A 14,013-nucleotide genomic window follows, 5' to 3' on the forward strand; every position below is an offset into this window, starting at 1 on the left:
ACTCAATTATAGTTTGCAAACCTCCCTCATGCTTTTTGAAAATCAGGATACTTGCTCTTCTGGAATGTCCTGAAGTGTTCTCTTCCCCTACAAGATCTTTTAAAGATCAACAACAATAGCTCAGCAAAGGTATCTGACATTTCTTTCAATGCTCTTGAGGAGAGTTCGTCACAGCCTCATGACTTGAATTGAGTTCGAGCTAGAATATTTTCTCACTTATTTTGAACTTCTATTCCCTGATAAACAGTTTGGTTTTGTCCTCCACTCTCCAAGGATCATTGTCTTTAGAAGAGAAAAAGAAACAAAATAGGAGTTGAATAGTTATGCTTTGTAATATTATCCATTATTACCCTATCTACCTTGATTCATGGTACTAACCTTTCTTTAATTTTCCTCTTGCCTTCCAAGGAGCCTAAAAATAAAATCAAATGCTATAAGAAATGATGAAGAAGATGATTTTAGAAAAACCTAGGAAGACTTGTATGAACTAATGTAAAGTGAGACAGAACAATTGATACAATAATGCTGCTGTAAAAACAATTTTGAAAGCCTTGGGAACTCTAACTTAGCAACTCATTGTGACCAATACAATGGAACTGACCAAAGGACTCATGATGAAACATGTTACGCACCTCCAGATAGGTGGTGGACTCAGAGTGCAGATTGAAACTTGTTGGGTTTGGATACAGCTAGTGCAGGAATTTGTTTTGCTTTATGCTATACATATATCTGTGATGGGTTTTGTTTTTCCTGCTTTCACAAAGGGGAGGTGGGAAGGAGAGAATTCAGAACTGAAAACTCAATTAAATTAAATTTTAAAACTTAAAAAAAACCCCAATCCTCTGTTGCCGTTAACTTTTATTACTAGCTTCTTATCTTGGTGTTTCATGTTCCTGACTGTTCTTATAGGAACACAAACCATTTTGTTTTCACCCTTATCTTTCTTCTATATATGTTGTTTTAAAATTTCAGTTGGTCAATGAGTTCCCTGTGCTAATTCTTGAGTACTGCTCATCATCTTTAGGTTGACTTCTTTACAAAATCTAAGTCCATTGTACTTTACCTCACTAACATTGGAATACATCCTCCTTCGTTTTGAGGAATTTAAAAATGAAAAGAATTGACCAAATTATCCCACTGATTTCAATTCCTTCATTTGGTAGCAAATGCCTCTCCACTGAAGTGCATGGCACTTTGCAACGGTGCAGCAAATCCTGGGGTTACTTCCTTGCTGCACTAGGGCTGCAGGAGATAGAGGAGTCTTCATCAGACAAGATGAGGCCAACCCTCTGGCTTGGCTTCTTAGAAGATATGGGCCTTGAGAGAGGCAGTGCAGAGCTGAGTTGAAGATGAAGTGCCTAATTAGGAGTCCTACAATCTGTTTCTTGTTTGATGTTTGATGTTATACTCCAGGAGAACACAACTGCAGTTTAAAAATTGTTATTTTTCAAGTCTTAGTTAATGTGCATTTGTGCATCTCTTGGGTTAAGCATTGCTTTTGAGTGGAGGAAATAAATAGCTGCCCCATAGTTGATTTACTGAGTACCCATGCATCTCCCCTTTTAGGGGACATCCTAGACACGCCATAGACACGCCAGAAGCTAAGTTTTAAGTCATTTGCCATGTGGCTTTCAGGTGAGGGTGTAAAGAACCAAAGAGTGTGAGAAAAGAGGCTGAGCTTTCTCTCTAGAGACCACATTCCCCCTGGATTGAATCTGGTCTTCATGTGTGGCTCCACAGTCGAAAGGGATCCCTGAGACGGCGAGTGAGTGGCCCAGCACCCCAGGATCAAGGACAGTTCTTATTGTTACACTAAAAGGCAAAATCATATCCACAATCACATATTTAGAAGAGATGGACTATAGACACCAGGCATTATGGAAAGCATTGCAGTAGTTAAAGTTTGGTTGCCCTGCTGCACACCACTGAGGATAAAGGTTAATTTATTTAGGAAACAGGCAAACAAAGCATAAACCAACAAGAGACAATAAGACAATACTAAATCCAATTTTCTAATGAGATGATCCATCTTGTTTTAGCTTTCTGATGGTATCCAGATATCTTTCCCTACTTCCCTGGCCACTGCTCTCTGTCACCACTGGGGGATTAAAGCATACACAAACAACACAAAACAAAAACCAATTAGCTCAGGAGACTGACACAACTGTTTCAACCTAATGCTTGTCTATAAATAGATGTGGAAGAGGAGGAGGAATGGGGGAAAAGGTAGGTAGAATTCACAATTCTGGAGCAAAAAGGGAAGTGGTTTCTATAAACTGAGATAGCACCTACCCATCCAACAAATCAAATGTGTTACTAATATGAAAATATGTTTAATAGGAATGTATATGTATAGCCTATATCAGATTGTGTGCCGTTGTGGGGAGGAAGGGGGAGAAAAATTTTAAACTCAAAAGCATATGAAAATGATTGTTGATAAATCAAAACAAATTAATAAAAAATAAAAAATGAAATGTGTTATATTTTAATACATTTGTCCCTGTCTCCAATTTTTAATATGTCTTGCTTCAAAGAGTCCCCCAAATTTTTCATAGTGCTCAGTGGCCTTTTAATTGCTAAACATAAAAGTCCCAATTAATCTATTCATCACAGTTCCCAGAAAATCCCTTAACCAAAGTCTGTATAGAGGGTTTGGGCCCAGCATAGCTGGTGGGCCTGGGAATCACTATTACTCCCAAATACCAAATTCATGCAAATTCGATACATAACATCTTACCACACTTTTCATCCTTAGGGCATAGTTCTTAAAGATACAATGCACATTTACAACTATCTCTGGTTGCTGAATACCCACAGATAGTTTGCATTCTAATCCCCCCAGGTTAGTGGAGGCCTGTACAGGGCAGAATAGCATGGTATTGTGGAGAAATGGAAGGCACTGAGCTTGATGTCACCAGAGAAGTGGATTTGAATTCCTCTTCTGAGATCTATTAGCGGCATTATCACAGACAAGTCACTTATTCTTTCTGAACCTCAGTTTCCTAATTTGTAAAATGATAATAGAACCTCCAGTTACATGCTTCCCAAAAGTTGTTGCAAACAACAAATGAGATGATATAAAAATGCTTTGTAAATCTTAAAGGGGGAAGCCGGATGACTCAGGGGTTAGAGCACCAGGCCTGGAGTCAGGAAGACCTGAATTCAAATCCAGCCTCAGACACTAACTAGCTGTGTGACCTGGGCAAGTCACTTACCCCTGTTTGCTTCAGTTTCCTCATCTGTAAAATGAGCTGGAGAAGGAAATGGTAAGCCATTCCAGTATCTTTGCCAAGAAGACCTTAAATGGGGTCATGAAGAGTTGGACATGACTGAAATTACCGAACAACCAAATCTTAAAGTACTATATAAGTGTCAGCTATCACTATGATGATGAATAAGTTTTGGAGTATCTCTTTCTACTATGCATAGAGCATCACCTTCCATGTAATTTATACAAATGAATATGTAGAATAGTATAGTCTCAAAGCAGGGAGGAGCTTCAATCTTGTCTAACCTCCAACCAAAACATGAACCCATCCTTAAGAAGGAACTTGCTTTGTGATAGGAGATCTAGGTATCTGGGGAGAAGTAAGGGGAGTGTTAAATAAAAGAAGGAAGAAAATAAGAGAATGAGTTGGCCTGTGGAAGAAAATAAAAAGAGGATAATTCAGCAAAGTAAATGATCATAGAAGCTGGGCTAGGTTAGGTGGTGTGCTCTGGAAAGATCTTTTACTAAGGCCTGTGGTCCCAAGAACAATAACTCATTTGGAAAGCTTTGAAAAAGAACTCTGGCTTGGGTTCTGGTAGAAATCAAGGCCAACTTAGTAGAGAGATTTCCTAGAGAGTGAAGTGGAAACTAAAAGTTTTAATTTGGGTACCTGGGTAGAGGAATGCAGAGCCAAGGAATATCTAAAATAAAAATGGTCAAACCCAGAATTTGAGCACCAACCTAGCCACAGTCTAAATACTAACACTTTCAAGGATATTCTTGTCCTCTCTCCTCCCTTGGCTTCTATAACACTGTTCTCCCTCGTTCCTCCTCATGCCCCCTCACTGTGGGTGTTCCCCAAAGGCTGAGTCCTGAGCCCTCTTTTCTTTTCCCTCCATACCATATCATTTGGTGATCCTATCAGCTCCCCTGGGTTCAATTAATTTGTCCAGCCCTAAGCCCTTTCCTGAACTCCACTCTCACATCAGTCAGGTCAGTCAAAAAACACTTATTAAGTACCTACTACGTGCAAAGCACCATGCTATGAGCTGGGAATAAAAACACAAAAGTGAAAGCCAACCCCTGCCCTCAAGGAGTTTACAATCTAATTTCTAATGGGGGAAACTACACATAAAAGGAAGCTGAAATGGGGAAAGGAGGGGGGAATGAGGAAGAGAAGATACTATGCACAGAAGCAAGAAGACCAAAGTAGTATAGCCCAGTGAGAAATGAAGAGATGGTTGGCATCAGCTAGGTGGCACTTCTAAAAAGTGCTGGATCTGGACTCAAGAAGACTTTAATTCAAAACCTGCTTTACAAAGGCAAGTCATTTAACCTCTTTCTGTCTCGATTTCCTCCCTTCCTCCCCTTCCTTCCTTCTATAGGGAAGAAAAATAAGGATAATAATATGACCTGCACTCCAGGGTTGTTGTAAGAATAAAATGAGATATTTTTAAAGTGCTTCACAAACCTTAAAGTTCTATGTAAATATTGGGAAAAAAGGTAAAGGAAGGAGGTCTAGCAGTACCAGATCTTAAACTGTATTATAAGGTAGTAATTATCCAAACTATTTGGTATTGGCTAAAAAATAAAGGTGGATCAGTGGAATAGAGCAGACATACCATACACAGTAGTAAATGATTATAGTAACCTTGTGTTTAATAAATGTAAAATTTTAAGCTTTGGGGATAAGAACTCACCATTTGGTAAAAATGATTGGGAAAACTGGAAAGCAGTTTAGCAAAAACTAGGTCTAGACCAATATCTTACACCATTTACCAAGATAAGGTTGAAATTGATACATGACCTAGACATAAAAGGAGATATCATAAATAAGTTAGAAGAACATGGAACATATTACTTATCAGATTTATGGAAAACAGAAGAATTTATGATTAAACAAGAGATAGAGAACATTGTGAGATGTAAAATGGATCATCTTGATTACATTAAATTCAAAAGATTTTGCATAAATAAAACCAACGTAGCCAAGATTAGAAGGAAAGCAGAAAATTGGGGGAAAAAAGAATTTATAGACAGTTTCTCACATCTCAAATACATAAAGAACTTTGTCAAATTTATAAGGATATGAGCTATTCCCCTAATTGATAAACGGTCAAAGGATATGTATGGACAGTTTTTGGAAGAAGAAATCAAAGCCATATATAGTTAAATGAAAAAAACACTCCAAATCATTATTGATTAGAGAAATGCAAATCAAGACAACTGAGATATGATTTCACATCTATCAGATTGGCTAAAACGATAGGAGGGGAAAATGACAAATGTTGGAGGGGATGTGGAAAAATTGGGACACTAATACACTGTAGGTGGATTTGTGAACTGTTCCAACGATTTTGAAGAGCAATCTGGAATTATGCCCAAAGAGTTATAAAATTGTGTATACCCTTGGACCCAGCAATACCATTATTAGGTCTGCTTCCTAAGGTGATCAGGGAAAAGGAAAAGAACTTAACGTGTTCTAAAAATATTTATAGCAATTCTTTTTGTGGTGACAAAGAACTGGAAACTGAAGGGATGCCTATCAATTAGGGAATGGCTGAATACATTGTGGCATATTATTGTGACGGAATACTACTATGTTTTAAGAAATGATAAGCAGGTCGATTTTTAGGAAAACATGGAAAGATTTGCATGAAATAATGAAGAGTGAAATGAGCAGAATCAAGAGAATGTTATATACAGTAACAGCAATATTGTTCAAAGAGTAACTTGAATGATTAAGTTATTCTGAGTAATATGAATATTCAAATCAACTACAAAGGATCTATGAAGGAAGATGTTATCCACTTCCAAAAAGACCTAATATATGGAAGTATGTATTATATGGTTTCAGACAGATAGATAAATCTGTCAAATGTTGGCCTTCTCTAGTTCAGGATTGGGAGGGAGGAAGTGAGACAACTCAGAACTCAAAATGTAACCTAAAAAGAGTTCTATATAAATGCTAATTATTTTTATTGTTATTATTACCAAATGCCTTATGGACAACTCCACTGAAAAGTCTTCAAACTCAGTATGTCCAAATCTATCTCTCCTCCAAGATTTCCCAATGTCTGTTGAGGGTACCACCATTCTTCTAATCACATAATTTTGGAATCATCTTTGTTTCCTCTCCTTCACCCTTGATATTTAATCATATCCCAAATCTTGTTTTTGGATTTGTTGTTTTGTTTTGTTTTTTGCCTAGGTAATGGGGTTAAGTGACTTGCCCAGGGTCATGCAGCTAGTTAAATGTCAAGTGTCTGAGGCCAAATTTGAACTCAGGTCCTCCTCACTCCAGGGCTGGTTCTCTATCCACTGTGCCACCTAGCTACCCCTTCAAATCTTGTTGATTCTATCTGACATGTCCATTCCCTTTTCTCCATTCATGCATCCATTACTCTCATCCCTTCTTACCTGGACTATATTGATCTCCCTTCTCTAATCCATCCTCCACATAGCTGCTATATAAATATTTTTTTTAAGCTTTTATTTAGTATTTCATTTTTCCCTAGCTACATGTAAAAACAATTTTTAAGATTCATTTTTAAAACTTTGAATTCCAAATTCTCTCCCTTCTTCCCTCTCCCCCTCACCCTATTGAGAAGGCAAGCAATTCCATATGGGTTATGCGTGTGTAGTCATGCAAAACATTCATAATAGTCATGTTGTGAAAGAAAACACAGACAAGAAAAAAAACTTAAGAAAAATAAAGTAAAATGTATACTTCAATATGTATTCAGATACCAACAGTTCTTTCTCTGGGGATGGATAGCATTTTTCATAAAAGTATAGAATGCTTCCTGAATTTGAGTGTCATCCTTGCACAGGGGCCAGGCTAATCTTCTCTGTATCATTTCAATTTTAGTATATGTGCTGCCAAAGTAATCACTGCATCAATAGTCTTAAAAATAAGTCTGACAAAGTCATTCCTCTGCTCCTCAGGGGCTCCCAGTTGACTCTGAGAGAAAACTCCTTAGCCCAGGATTTAAAGTCTTCCGTAATCCGGTTCCCATTTACCCTTTTAACTATTTCCCATTACTCCTCTTCAAACACTCTCCATCCTGGCTAAACTAGCTTACTAACTGTTCTCAGAATTTAACAATCCTGTCTAGTTTGACTTTGTTCTGTCTTCCAGACCTGGCGTTTATTCCTTCCTTACCTCCTATCTGAGAATCCCTAGCTTCCTTAAAGACTTGTCTCATGTAATAATATCTAATATTTACATAGAGCTTACTATGTGCCAGGCACTGTGCTAAGCACTTTATAAATATCTCATTTCATCCTCACAATAACCTTGAGAGGCAGGTGCTATTAGTATCCCCATTTTACAGTTGAGAAAACTGAGGCAAACAGAAGCTAAGTGACATGTCTAGGGTCACACAGGTATCTGAGGTGAGATCTGAATTCAGATCTTCCTTATTCCAGGCCCAGGCCTCTCTGCACTTCACTACCTGTCACGTCACTGACTTCTCTGAGTCCCTGTATTGTCTTTACTTATTTATATATCATTAAGGGCAGAACTATTTAATTTTTTTCTTGCTATTTAGCACAGTGCTTTGCATATACTGCTATTGAATTTGTCTTTATCATGATTGGTGAGGAGAAAAGGGGCAGAAAACACACCCCAAATCTGAACACAGTAGAAAGGAAACCAAATGAGAGATCCAGCATCTCACAGACTCACAGAAAGTTAGAAAAAGGAATGTTAGAAATGGAAAAGATCATACATAAAGCCATTCTCATCTAACCCCTTTATTTGATAAAGGAAGAAACTAAGGCCCAGAAGGAAGTGACATAGTGAGTGAACAAATGAGTGAGCTGCCCTAGAACCAGGATCTCCTTATTACTCCATTATTCTCTCTATGACATCTAGGATTCTTAACTGAAAGACCATGAACTTGTTTGTATATGTGTGTGTGTGTACATGTGTGTATAAGTATACATGGATGGATGTATATGTGTATATATGCATGTATACACATCCACACACACATACATGTTTTACATATATATTGTATATATGTACATATGTATTCTGATAACTATATTTTTTAAAGCATGGTTTCCTTTGTAATCCTATGTATTTTATTTTACGTATTTAAAAACATTATTCTCAGACAAGGTCCATCAAGCCACCAGAGGGGCCCCCACAGACACAAAAGATTGAGAACCCCATACTACACAGATGCTGGATCTTTTTTGTTAAATTTTAGTCAATTTAAATTTTTTTATTTTTGTTTTTTACCATGCTGTTGTCCAGTTCTTAACTCTTTTTCCTTGAACTTTTCTCCATTGTATTTCTAATTAGATTTCTCTAGTGATTATTACCTCTCTTCAGTTCTGAAAAATTTCTGAACATCACTGTTCCTTCATCTTACTCAGCTTCCCTCAGGGCCTAGCATACCTTTCCAGGCTTCAGCTACCTTTCTAGGTAATCTCTGTAAATTTTATGTGGGGAAAAAATAACCAAATAACTTAAATAACCAACTTTTTCTTATCATGTCTAATAATCATTAGGATATCTTCAGAGCTGCCGTCTTTTGTCTGAAATTTCTGAGAACTGGGAAAAATCGTTGAAGGACATGGGACTTAGAGTCAGGAGTCCTAGCTTTGAGTCCTTGCTCCCAAGGTTTCAAAACTGATGAAGTCTGTAACTATAGGCAACCTACGAGACATTTCTGAGCTTCATTTTCTTCACCTGAACCACAGAAATTCATAAAGTGTGCCCTGTCTTTTTGTGACATGTGTGACAGAAAAATAGCAATAATAGTACTACTTATCACAAAGAATTTTGTTGGGGGGAATGCTTTGTAAAATGTTAAGAACTCTATAAATGTGGGTTATTACTAGTTGGCTGAAAATTATGGGACTAACACATAAGATGGATGGATCTACCATTGTCAGAATCTGCCAAAATCATAATATTTAGAACTGGAAAGAATCTTAGAACTCATCTAGTGCACAAGCTCCCTTCCTCCCCCACCCCATTTTTCACGGGTAAAAACTAAGACCTGGAAAAGTGAAATAAAAGGCTTGCCCAAAAAATTATATGCGTGCTAGTTGGTGGCAGAGCTGGCACTAGAAGTTTAGTCTTCTTACTCCAAATATAGAGCTCATTCTATCCTGTATTCACTACAATTAGGGTCTGGGTCCAATCATCAATGATCTTCATTAATGAGTTACACTGGTATTGTCCCTTGTCCTCTCTCTTTCTCCAGGCAGCCAAGCGAGGGGGAAGATTTGGTTATAGGGCTGAAATGATTTGGCAGGATTTTTGACCCTGGCCTGGTTAGAGAGATTTTAAATATTTGTGTGGGCTGCTTAGCAACCAGGGTCACATGATACTGACTGAAACAATGAGCTCTCATAGAATTTACATTTTTTTTTCTTAACAGCCTGTTAATGGCCATTGCTCAATGGGGGTTTTGTCTAAAGAAACACCCTGCACAAAACATGTCATTTTGTATATTGTTTCGGGATCCTGAACTTTTCTTCAAAACAAAAATGTCAGGGTTCAGCGAGAGGAGAATTTGAATCAGGTTGTGCCTAAAGGGAATCAGTAGACTCCGGGGGATCAAAGCTGATGCCTCAGAGCCTGTTTACAAGCTGAGGGCCATTAGAATTTCAGAAAGAAATGTTTTCTCACAATCTCATTTGCCAAAGGAAGCATTGTGATTGCTAATAAATTCATTGTTTTGATAAAAATTTTCAAACTGTTATAGGGAAAGATTTCCTGGCTGAGGCCACAAGTTCACTGTGGGAAACTCCCTCCCCCTACCTCAAAGCTCTAGAATTCTCTTCACAGGGACTTGAACCTAAATGCTAAATAAAATCTGATACAAGCACACTTGGCAACTGAGTCATGAGTCCAATTCCAATATTCCTTTTCTTTAATGAACTAGGAAACAATGCAATTTAATGAACATTTATTTATTGTCTTCTTTGTAAATCACTATGCTAGGGGAAGGAAATAAGAGAAGCCATGTAGTTTAGGTAAGACATTATCTCTGCCCTCGTAATGCTTATATTCTCTTAAGGGATTACGACAAATAGAAAATAATACAAAATGTGACCATCAGGGGATGCTGATACACACACCCATATGTAGTACACACACTTGCCACCAGAGGGCACTCAGGGATATCAGCCAAATTCTGGTACCATTCTTAAGCTCTCAGAGTAGCTGTCACTCATTCCTTGGATCTACTCCTTCATGGGTAATATTTACATTATTTTCTGGAGTTGTATCCGCATAGCCTAATCCAATATCAAATTTTAAGCTCCCATCTCACTAGCTCTTCTCATTCCTTCTTTAACCACTGTATTTCATGTAAGATAATTTACAAGTAGTATCTGGTGTGATATCTAAGGTGCCTACAGTTTTAATCACCAATCTCCAGATATCTTCCTCTCCTGCTTTCAGCTACACGCATTTAATTTTATTTCAGTCCTTTAATACCATGTAAATCTTAGGGGGTTCTCCCAAAGAGACACAAACTCTTTGGCTATTAAAGTCCTGCCAAATCAACTACAGAGTGGGAGGATATGCTACCATTTCCCCAGCATTTCTATTCCTGTGGTTTGTCACCCTACCGCTCTGAAGAGATGACCAAGAAAAACTTGGGTGAGGGAACCGACCCACCAGACAGTACTGAAACCCGGTTCCTTCCTAATCTGAATCATCTTCAATGATGCCAGTTACCTAGCTCTTATAGATTCTTTGCAAACGGGACTCAAGCTCATCTACCCTAAGCCCTCTTTGCTGTGTTTCCATTATCCTTTTCCTTTGTCTTCCTGTGGACTCTAAAACTCAAAGAAAAATAATTCCAGTGAGGAAGAAAAACAGGGTTTCTATAAAGAGACTGAAGTGTGTGCACAGGGGACTCACTAGACAACTGGTGCGTAGAAGGCACTTAACAAATATTTATTGACTAACTAGACTGCTGGCTTAACTGGAAAAAAAAAAAGATGAAACCAAAAAGGTCTAACTTTGGTAACTGTGCAGAGCCCAAGGAATGAAAAGACTATTTAACACCATTGCCTAAAAGGTCCTTAAGATAATTGCTGATATCTTCTGTCCCAGACAAAGCAATTTTTCAAGACTGCTCCCATAAATGTGTGGGAGTCATTGAGGTTGATTCTTTGTGTTGTTCTCATTTTGCTTCTGGAGTGAGAACTTGCCCATCCTCTTATCATGTTTCTTACTCATATGATCCTTTCATTCCTTGAGCTCTGAAAGGTCACCAAAGTTAGAATTCTTTGTATTTATCTTTTTTTTTTTAGTTAAGTCAGTAGTCTAGTTAAGTTAGTCAGTCAATTAACATCTGTTAAGTGCTTACTTTGTGTCAAGGCATCATGCTAAGCTCTGGAACAGGTTCCCAAACCTATTTGGCCTACCACCCTCTTTTAAAAAAAAAATCCTCAGAACCCCCCCTGGAAATTTACTTTCTTTGACCCTTTAATTTTTTTAAATTTATGTCATTTCAAAAAAATACTACCCCCCCTGGATCATCCCAGCACCCCTCAGGGGATGGTATCACTCACTTTGGGAACCTATTTAGGAGATAGAAAAAGCAGCAAAAGAGAGTCTCTGCCTTCAAGGAGTTAATGATCTAATGGGGAAGGACAACAAGCAAATATGTACAAATAAGCCATATATAGGATAAATATGAAATAATGAAAAGAGGGAAGGCACTGAAATTAAGAGGGGTTGGGAAGGGCTTGATGTAGAAGTTGAGATTTAAAAAGAAGATGGGAGGGAGGGGCAACTAAGTGGTGCAGTGGATAAAGCTCAGGTCCTGATGTCAGAAAGACCTGAATTCAAATCTGCCCTCAGACACTTACTAGCTGTGTGACCCTGGGCAAGTCACTTAACCCTGATTCTCTTCCCTCTCTTCCCCAAATAAGCTAAGGATCTAAAAAAATTCTTAAATGAAATTTATTGAAGCTTTTAAAGAATCATTACATTTCTACATACACTTCCTCCATTACAGGAAGGGCACAGACCAACCATCCTTCATTCTCTGGCTTTCACTGCCATTCCTCAGCTACCTTCTCCCTCAGCCCCTTTGGGGCCCTTCTTTCATTGGTGAGTTAAATCTCGACCCTCCATTTTGAAGAAAGGCCTCAACCAGCCATCCTTCAGTCATCCTCCATTCTCCAAAACTCACTTCTTCCTCCTTTTCCCTGACCCCCACTTTTCAGCTCCCTTTTATAAATTCTTTCCCCCATTAGAATGTAAATTCCTTGTTTTAACACAGTGCAAGATGTAGTAAGTACAAAATAAAATGCTTACTCACTTGACTTGACCTCTTTCTTACCATTGCCAGAATTGAAATTTTACTTGTAATAAAGTGCAATGGAGAGTCTATATGGGAGGTTATAACCCATGGAAGATGCATGGAAATGGGCCTGTAGGGGCCCTCCCGTTCAACTTGTGCTGGAGCTCCTTTGGAAACTTCTGGGAACCCTCGGGATATATATGATTCAAATACAAAGGGCTTGTACTTTGAGGTTAATGAAATAAACTGATTAACCACTGAGAAGGAGAACAGTTGAATAAGTAGATCTTTAAAAGAAAATGACCCACCCTCTGCCATTCTCCTCTCTTATAGGCTGCAGATCATGTTAGAACTTCATAAGCCTCTCCCATTGGGAGATGCAGGGAGGGAAAGTGCCCTTTTCCCCACTTTGAATACATGGCAATTGCTCCCATGTGGAAGTTAAAGAAAGTGCTTGGCTAAGCAAGCTTGGGGTGCCTGGATATTTCTTCCAGATCCAAAGTGTCCATACCCTTTGACCCAGAGATTCTGCTAAGCACTGAAACCAAACATTCATAACAGCACTTTTTGCTGTAGGAAAGAACTGGGGGGGGGGGGGAGGAATGGCTAGACAAATTTTGGGACAAGAATATAATAGAATATCATTTTTCAGTAAGAAACAATGAGTAGAGAGAAGCGTGAAAAGACTTGTATAACTTGTGACAAAGGAAAGTAAGCAGAACTAGGAAAGCAATATATACAATGAAAACAACAATGTAAATGGAAGGAACAGCAAATAATTGAAATTGAATACTGCAAAAGTATAATGACCAAGCTTGGCACAAAGCAGAGGTATGAAAAGATAGCTCCCCCAACTTATTTGAAAATGTGAAGGACCATGGGTGTGTAACACTGCATATAACATCAGAGTTTTTTGATGTTAGTGTTGAACTTTTTTTTCTTCCTTTTAATTCTTTATTATAAAAGATGACTCTTTGAGAGGAAAAAAGGAGAGGCATACAATGGGGAAAGTAGGTGATATAAAAAGAAAGATATCATTAAAATGTATTTTCAAAAGAAATGAATGAGATATTAAAGGGGAGGGGGAAAAGGACTCTGATAAAAATAACCAGACAATTCTTTAGTCATATCGACAGGGTATGAGTCACTACCCCACTAACAAAAGCCAAGGCAGAATGCACCCACACATTTCTCTTCCTATCAAAATTACGTTGAATCATTATGATGAAAATGGGCAAATTTTATTTACCCTTTTAAATATGAAAGCCTCTAATATTTATCAGTAACAAATAATGCTGACTCAGTTTCAAATAAATATGCTTTCTAATTGTATTAGAGAAAAATCTTTCCATTCCTGTGCTTTTTAATATTTTCAATATGAATGGCTTACATCTTATCAATAGATTTTCCTACAGAAATGAATATAATCATATGGCATTTATGTAGTTTATCATTAGAGTGATTCATTATGCTATCTCCCTAATATCAAACAATCTTTCCATTCCTCATGTGTTTCAT

General features: G+C 37.9%; 1 long non-coding RNA gene and 1 other non-coding gene across 2 annotated transcripts in view; both read right to left on the reverse strand.

The window, feature by feature from the left end:
* LOC110220892 (uncharacterized) overlaps window positions 1-12,706 on the reverse strand; it is an 84,689-nt gene extending 71,983 nt beyond the window's left edge. Inside the window, exon 1 of the long non-coding RNA XR_013484862.1 lies at window positions 12,514-12,706. This is a non-coding gene — a long non-coding RNA (uncharacterized LOC110220892). The remainder of the gene's footprint in view (window positions 1-12,513) is intronic.
* On the reverse strand, window positions 6,997-7,103 carry LOC144456112 (U6 spliceosomal RNA). Its single transcript, XR_013485013.1, has one exon. It is a non-coding gene; the product is annotated as a U6 spliceosomal RNA (small nuclear RNA).
* Window positions 12,707-14,013: the final 1,307 nt, after the last annotated feature.

This window comes from Phascolarctos cinereus, unplaced genomic scaffold (genome assembly GCF_003287225.1).
Source record: "Phascolarctos cinereus isolate Bilbo 61053 unplaced genomic scaffold, phaCin_HiC Scaffold_2;HRSCAF=192, whole genome shotgun sequence".
Taxonomy (NCBI): Eukaryota; Metazoa; Chordata; class Mammalia; order Diprotodontia; family Phascolarctidae; genus Phascolarctos; species Phascolarctos cinereus.